This window comes from Pteropus vampyrus, unplaced genomic scaffold (genome assembly GCF_000151845.1).
Source record: "Pteropus vampyrus isolate Shadow unplaced genomic scaffold, Pvam_2.0 Scaffold62, whole genome shotgun sequence".
Classification (NCBI taxonomy): domain Eukaryota; kingdom Metazoa; phylum Chordata; class Mammalia; order Chiroptera; family Pteropodidae; genus Pteropus; species Pteropus vampyrus.
Genome location: NW_011888843.1, coordinates 1,500,423 through 1,508,849, shown reverse-complemented (window position 1 = coordinate 1,508,849; position 8,427 = coordinate 1,500,423). Strand labels below are relative to the sequence as shown.

Below are 8,427 nucleotides of genomic sequence, written 5' to 3'. Positions count from 1 at the left end.
GGTTGGAATTTTATTGTCCTGTTTCCCCCCATTTTTACTTTAAATCACAAGCATAAATCATAAACATATTCCCCATTTCGGCTTTAAATCATAAGCATCTATAAAAATTTCATACTTATTAATGTTTACTGATTCATGCTTTTCGGGCTAGGAAAGAAGCCACAATTTAGCTACCATTATTTGCCGATACAGATATCTATGACAAAGATCTTCACGTGTCTCTCATTTTATTCCTTTGGTGGCATATTTCCTTAGGAAAATTCCTAGGATTAGAATTATTTGTCTAAAGGGAATTTTTCATTTTATTTTATTGTTTTTGGTAAATTAAAATGTGTTTTGTTTGGAAAATTTCACAACAGCTTTTGAGGTCATGGGAGCACGAAAGTGTTGCCAAATCAAGGCTGGTGATCCTAGTGCCTGGCATCGAGTCAGCTCCAGCTATATCATTGCCATAGGGACACACTAGGGTGACCTCTGCACACAAAGGAGAGTTTCTAAGAGGCAGACGGAAAAAGAGGCATATCTGAAACCATACAGGCATAGCATACAAATGACTAGAGTAGAAAAATGATCTTTCGTCTCCATTGATTTTTTTTCTGCCATGTTATAATAACAGAGTTCCCAGTTTTTATTTATCTGTGACTCATCAGAAAATCTTTTCAACTACATCTCAGGCCAGAGGTGGGCCTTGTTAAAACAGGCACTTAACAAATATTTGTTGAACTGAATTGAAGGGAACTGAATTTTTGTAAGACTTTGTTCCATTTTTTGCAGTAGACATATAGCATGCACAAGAAATAGACCACCACAGTCGTAAGCACAGAGATTTGGGGGTTGTTTGTTACTGCAGCATAACCTATACTCTGTGCCGACACAGCACGTGCCAAGTGCTTTCTTTGAAAAATGGCTAAACGCACGTAGGTATTTATTGCTGCGTTATTTATAATTGCAAAAGAAAAGAAACTGGGAATTATTAAGTAAATAATGCAATTCCACTCAATTTATTATACAATTATTAAAATTAATGTTTACAAAGGCCTTGAAAGTACATTGAAAATTCTTATATCGTAAGATTAATTTTAAAAGGAAGACAATTGTATAATACGTGGTTAACATAACATTGAGAAATTATACATATAGAAAAAATGAAAGCAATGCAATAAAATAACAACAGCTTTCAATCTGAGAGAATGAAGTTGATTTTTTTCCTTCTATTTTTCTTAATTTTCTAAGTGTTTTTAAGAGTGTGCATAATTCTTATAATTAACAAAAAAGGTTTTCAAAAGACCACTTTCCCTGGAGATCAGTTTTTTCTTATCTATTTCCTCTATGGTTATTATTCTTGAACTCCTACCATGTACTTCTTATGGGTCTATGTGCTGGGACCTCGTTGTGAACAATAGGCAATAATATTCCTGTTCTCATAGAGCTTCCATTCTATTCTAATGGAAATTTATAAACAGAAAATTTCCATAATAATCACTCAAATTATTTTGAGACTTTTTGGAAGAAAAGGAAGGAAAGAGGTATCTCAGGGAAATTTGACCTTGCTTTTTTAAATCAGATATTTAAAGACCTGAGTTATTTGTTTTGTTTTGATTAAAGTCATTTGCTAACACTTTGTTTTTTAAAAAAAAATCTGCAATTAGTGTTAGAGCTGTGTCTATGTTTTGAATTTTAAGCTAATATTAATAATTGTTATTAAAATTAAAAAAAATAAGTCCCAATTGAATACTGCTAGATATCAACCAGTGTTTTCATAAAGATGCTGATTGGGACATGTATAGTATATGACAGGTTCACATTTTCTGAGATTCAAGTTTTATACAAATATTCAGTGGATTCTCTGATCTCAGAATCAAAAGCCAGTCTCATAAAATAGCAGAAAGGCATAGTCCCACTGGTGCAGGAACTGGGGGAACAGAGAATTCCTCTGTAGCTCCTATGGACATTTTATGATGTTCTCCAAAGCCAGCAAAGAAAATTGCTCTAATTAACAAGTTTTTCCCTGGAAAAGAAAAAGTATAAAACACTTAGAAATTAAAGACTAAAAAGAATTAGTGGGGTAGTCAATCTGGTTTTTAATAACCTTTATCATTTTACTGATTATAAATGTATGTTCTTCACAGAAAATATGAATAATGTAGAAAATTAAGAAGAATATAAAACTCATCTGTAATCTTGCCACATAAAGATAACCACTGTTTTCATTATGGCTAACCTCTATTGCAGTCTTTCTTCTAGAGCAGGGCTTGGCAAACTTGTTCGGAATGGGGCCAGACAGTAAATATTTTGGGCTTTGTAGGCCTTTTTTCTGTTGCAACTACCCATCTCTAGCATTGTGAGAGAACAGCCATGCACAGCACCTAAATGAATGAGCTTGGCTCTGCTCCCGTAAAACTGCATTTTCTCGACCAGGCAGCAGGCTGCTTTGGCCTCATCCATAATTTGCTGGCCCCCTATTCTAGAGCATTCAATTCAGAGAGGAGAGAGCATGAAATTTTTTTTTTTAATTTTTTTGAGTGTTTTTTGTTTGTTTGTTTGTTTGTTTGTTTTTAACGTCTACCGCACCTGGTCTTCCTAGGTGGTGTCCCATCCAAGTACTAACCAGGCCCGACCCTGCTTAGCTTCCAAGATCAGACGAGAGCGGGCACGTTCAGGGTGGCATGGCCATAGATGAGCATGAAATTTTAAATTGGTGTTTCCCCTCTCCTCCTTGTCATTTTATCGTCTTTCTCTTACTAGAAGAATCTCATTGCCCTTCATCAGTCAACAAGTATTTACTGAAAGCTTCCTGCTATGTTTTGGAACCTGGAGAGTGATGAGTGAGCCCACTGTGTCCCTGCCCTTTGAGGGTTGCAGACGGTAAGAAAATTGTGACAAATATAGACATGATGACAAATGTACCCAGGAGAACTGTAGGCTGCCCTGGGAGCGTGTAACAGGAGGATCAGGAGCAGTTTCCGTGGGCAGGTCAAATCTGCAACCTGAATGATGAGCAGGGGTTGCCTGGGCCACCTGCCTGGAGAAAAGTGCCAAGGAGAGGAAACAGTAAACATGCAGGCTGAAATGTGGGATGGCCCTGACAGCTGAGGAGCTGAAGCAAGGTTCACGGGGCCAAAGCTCAGAGATAACGTACCTGGAGAGACAAGTAGGAAGGAAACAGAAGGCTCAGGGCTTTCACACGGAAACGTTTTGAACTTGATCCTATGGGCGGCAGGAAGCCACTAGAGAGTTTTAAGCAGGGAACTCCTGAGATCAGCATTATTTCAGTGGATCCTGAACTCAGCGCTCACACCCCCGGCCATCAGATCTCCCTTTCAATTCTTCCTACGCACTGCTGCAGAATAATCTTTTGAGTATCCTCGACTTGTCAAGGCTCTGTTAGCACCCTCGAGGAGGTGAAATAAAGCCCAGACTCCTAGGTCTTGCTTTATAGCCACCCGATGTCCTGACACTCCCCTTACCCTTCCTTCTCTTCAAACGAAGCCATGTGCTGTTCTTCGTACAGATCCCCTATTTCCCCATCTTGGTTCAAGCTGTTTTCTCCATCTAGAATGTCCTGACTCTAAATTTCATAATTAAGCTCACTTCAAATGTAGCCCACCGTGTCCCTTGTTGATGTTCAGGTGTCACGTGCACACCTGATCGCGAGAAGACAGGTAGCCCTCTCTCCTCAGACTGCCATGACATGACACCTTCCTTCTTTCCATCCACATCATTGTATGTTTTGTGTTACAGTCATTTGTGCATTTATCTCGCATCCTTTCCTTGACGGGACGAGGGAAAGGGACCATGTCTCTTTATGAACAATAAAAAGAACTGCTATTTGTGGAGAAATTTAATTTATGGCAGGTGCTGTGCTAAGTATTTTACATATAATATTGTATTTCATGTTGACAACAATACGGAGGACTATGATAACAGTATTACTATTTTACAAATGGACGTCGAGTTACTTGCCCGATGTTGTCCAGTGAATAAAAGATGACACTAGGATTTGGACCCAGGTGCACCTGACTCCAAAGGCTGTAGTCTTCTCTGTGGAAGCTTCCATCACTGCTTAGTACTTACAGAAAGCTCTGTTCGGTGAACAGAATGATAAGAGAATCATTAGAAATGCCTGCGAAAGAATTCTGCCTAAAGCTCGACCTTTCCTCACATTGCCTGCTACGATGTCCTACTTCGCAGGGGTGGTGAAGATGACAACCTCCACAGAAAAACATTCACCAACATTACGATGACAAGGTTTAGCAAATAAAAACACAAGGTGCTCAGTTAAATTGAAGTTCAGATAAACGATTTTTTCATGTATGTCCCAAATTTGTGGCTTATCCAAACTTCAAATTTAAGTGGCGCGTCTCTATTTTATCTGGCAACTCTAATCAACAACTCAAGAAAAAGTAAAAAGAATCTCTTTATTATGCCCCATAACACCAGAGGGGAAAAATAGAATTAGTTAAAATATTTTATTTTTTCTAAAGCTTTTAATTGCCAAAACTTAAAAAAATTGAAGCCTTAAAGTGTAATGTGGCAATCTGTTACTAATATTTTAATGAAAAAAATATTTGCAAAGAATGTAGACACTTTTAAAACATAAATATATATATATATATATTTTTAACCCCTCCCCCCAAATAAAATCACCTATACCAGAGGGGATCATTATTAATATATGGAAAGTTAAAATGGGAGCGACCTGAATGCAACAATGCTTCTTAGGGAAAATGGGTTTTTATTTTTAATTTATGTGCTTTTAAACAGAAAAATGGAAGACATATAATTTATGTGTAACAAATGCGACGCACTCCTTCCACTGCACATACTTCATTCATGAAGGGAGTGAAGAGAAGAGAAGGAAGGGAAGCTATGGTGGAAGACAGGAGAGGACCGGTGAGCGGGGACGGAGCGGGAGACAGCAGGGTCTGAACGAAGGCCAGGAGGTCGGGAGGGGAGAGGAGAAGAAACAAAAGTAGATGAAGAGTTTGGAGCAGGAAAAGATAGAGGGGGCATCTCAGACGACAAGAGGCTTCAATACATTCTGAAGTGAGGGCTCGATTCTTTGTCTGTAATCTGCTTGGGGCAAAAGGAAAATAAAGTGGAAACACATAAAGAGATTTAAGTTCCATAACCGCTAATTTGCCCAGCTCAAGTCCTGAGAGTCAATGTTCAGAGGGCTAACATGAAAGTGTTTGTTTTTTAATATTTTTTATGGAAGCTTAACATGTGGAAACATGCACAAATCATAAATGCATAACTTGTTGAGTTTTCAGAAAATGAACGTACTTGTGGAACTACCCAGAACATGAAACAGGACATTCTCAGCATCCCCAAATCTTCTAATTCATTCCCTACCTTTCTCTCAGTAACAACCCCTCTGAAGGTTACTGCTGTGCTAACTTCTGCATAGTGGATCGGTTTTCCCTGTGTCTTTGAACCTTACGTACCCCTCCACATATACATTAAATGAGATGATATCATCTGTACTATTTGAGATCTGGTTTCTTCTGCTCGCTATTATGCTTGTGAGATGTGTCAGTGTTTCCGGGAGGTGGCAACGTGTCATTGTCACTGATGTCACAACTTTCTTTTGCGTGGGTATACAGCAATTCATTTAACTCTCCGACTTGAATAGACATTTCTCCAAAGAAGATACATAAATGGCCAAGAGGCACATGAAAAGGTATTCAACCTCACTAGTCATAGTAAAGTAAGTCAAAACGACAATGAGATACTACTTCATACCAACCAGGATGGCTATTTTATATAGATATAAAATATTTATATATATTTATATATATATATATATATATATATAAAAATCAAAACAAAACTAGAAAATAATAAGTGCTGGTGAGGATGTGGAGAAATGGACACCCTCACACATTGCTGGTAGAAATGTAAAATAGTGCAGCCACTGTGGAAGACAGTTGGCACTTCCTCAAAAAGACAAACATACGATTACCATATGATCCAGCAATTTCACTCCTGGGTATAGGGCCAAAAGAATCGAAAAGAAAATATTCAAACGAATATTTGCACATGAATGTTCATCGCAGTAGTATTCATAATAGGCAGAAACAATCTAAATGTCCACCAATGAGTGAGTGGATTAAACAATGTGGTGTATTTGTACACTGGAATATTATTCAGCCATAAAAAGAGTGGTGGTTGCACAAGTGTGTGAGCGTACTAAAAATGCTGAATTATACACTTAAAAGACTTATCCTAAGGACCCAGACTGAAGCTTACTCACTAACCTCCAAGTAATCAGTCTACAGCTTATTTTGTACTGTTAGCTCTGGGTGAGCGTGAATGAAAAAGTGACGTATAGGAAGGGTGCATTTTAACAGGGAGAAGAGCCTTATTAACTAAAGTACTGAAGCTCTGGGTATGTTTCCAGCGTCAAACCATGAGTCTCAAGTGAGGTTTGGTGGCTCCTGAAATAGCATCTGGCTGTCCCTGAAGGAAAAGTTCCTCGACTTTGCTTAAAACCTTTATAATTTGCTTTTAAATTTATTTGACTTTGGTTAGGAACGTCTGGAAGTAAACAGCCTGACTGCGAAATATTTATAAATCCTAATATAGCATTTACACTTCTGTTAAAATATGTTGATAATGTTGAGACTAGCTGAGGGCAACACTGCGTCATAAGGATCGTGACAGATTTGATACGTATGAGGTGTTTCTCATCTCACCCTCAAATGTGTCTTCTGCCTTTTAAAGGAACTGTTGCTCGCATGCATTCTTCTAGGCTCTTCCCTTCCTTCCATTCCACAGCTTCTATACTTAATGCTGTTTCCTTTCCACCAGCTCAGGATCATTCCAGAGTGTCTTACGAGATCTCAGACTTTTAGCAAAGCGATTCTTGGAATGCCATCTGGCTAACCATGAGATGTGTCCAGACAGACACGTTGCAGATTATCTCCAGGAAGGAAGAAAAATAGAAGAGAGAGTCTCAGAACTATTTATACAATTATTCTGCAGGCTTGGGCCTGGAAAATCAGAAAGTAGGACTTTCAGGTTTTTGATTGCATTTCTTCTTTCCTGTATTTCATGAAGTTTAAATGATAACCATCTGTTCCAGAAGATATAAAACTCCTGAATTCCATCTTCTTCCACATTAACAGAATACTAACCCTTCAGGGAATCTCATATTAACGGAGGTGCTCAATAATGACTATACCGAAATGACGGTGTAAAACAAGCACCAAGCTACATCTCGTTACCTACCTACCTGATTTGCCTCTTAAATCTAGTGGTGAAGGGTGCATGTGTCTCTAAAACGCATCTTCTAATGTGGATGTTTATCTGTGTACTGACACTGACATTGTGTTTTCTGCTTGTTTAATGATGCCGTTGATAATGGCAAAAGATCTCGTTCCTCCAGTTCTTATTCGAGATCATTAAAGTACCTTGGGCTTATTCTTTTGCTCATCTTTAGTTCTCAGATCTTATCCCCAAATCATTCCTGGTAGATTCAAAGGCATTTCACACTTGGTGACTAATTTAATTTGCTTTTATTTTTATAGCCTGTAAGACATTGCGGGTGTGAAAACACACTCTAAAATTCACCATCGGCAATGAGTCTTATCCCATTCCCCACTGTCACCCCGCCCCTCTCAATTCAGAATGTAATTCTCTGTACCTTTCCAATAAGTTGCAGGGAAAACATGACATTGTGGCTGCATATTATTGCCTTTTCTCCAGCACAGAGAATCACCGACTTCCTGATAGTTAATGTGCCAGACTCCAGTTTTCTCTTTAAAGGTTTCCTTTATTTTTCTCTCGGAAACAGTTTCTTTTCTTCTTCCCATTAACAAACCTTTATTGAGCATCCGCTGTTTTCTAAGCACCGTGCTGGGTACTGCAGATACCGAGATAAACAAAACCTGGTTTTTATCCCTAAGTAACCGAAATCTAATATAGAGCAAGCCGTGTGAATAAATACCTACCACACAATGAAACAAGAGCTTTATGAGAAGGCGGCTGAGCCGTGTGGAGGAGGAATGGTTCATAAACTATAAAATCTTATTTTTTTCCTCCGTCATATATGATTTTCTAGTATTTGGTAGTGAATTTATTTTTATTTTAGTATTTCATATATCTTTAAAATCTCTCTGGTTTTAGGGCTTACGCTTTTCATCTTCTTTTATTAAAACACTACCTTTTGTGGGTCTCCCGGATAAATACAACCTTTTATTGCACCGGTTGGAGTTTTTCTGGGATCTAGAAATCCAGTAAAGAGAAAGATTTGAAGTGAGTGGTAAGGCAGCACTTGGTTGCTGAGAGCCGAGGCAGAATGTGCTGTTGCACACCCCTGGCAAACATGCCTGTACCCTAGAAGGAAGCGACAGTCGCATGAGTCGGAATGCACGAGGAGAGGAAACGCCCCATGTAGCCACAAAAAGAAAAGAGAAAGAGACG

The 8,427-nt window shown here is 38.5% G+C and overlaps 1 pseudogene; it reads right to left on the bottom strand.

Annotated features, from left to right (window-relative positions):
• Positions 1-2,559: 2,559 nt before the first annotated feature.
• LOC111740366 lies at positions 2,560-2,678 on the bottom strand (annotated as a pseudogene).
• Between the last annotated feature and the right edge of the window lie 5,749 nt (positions 2,679-8,427).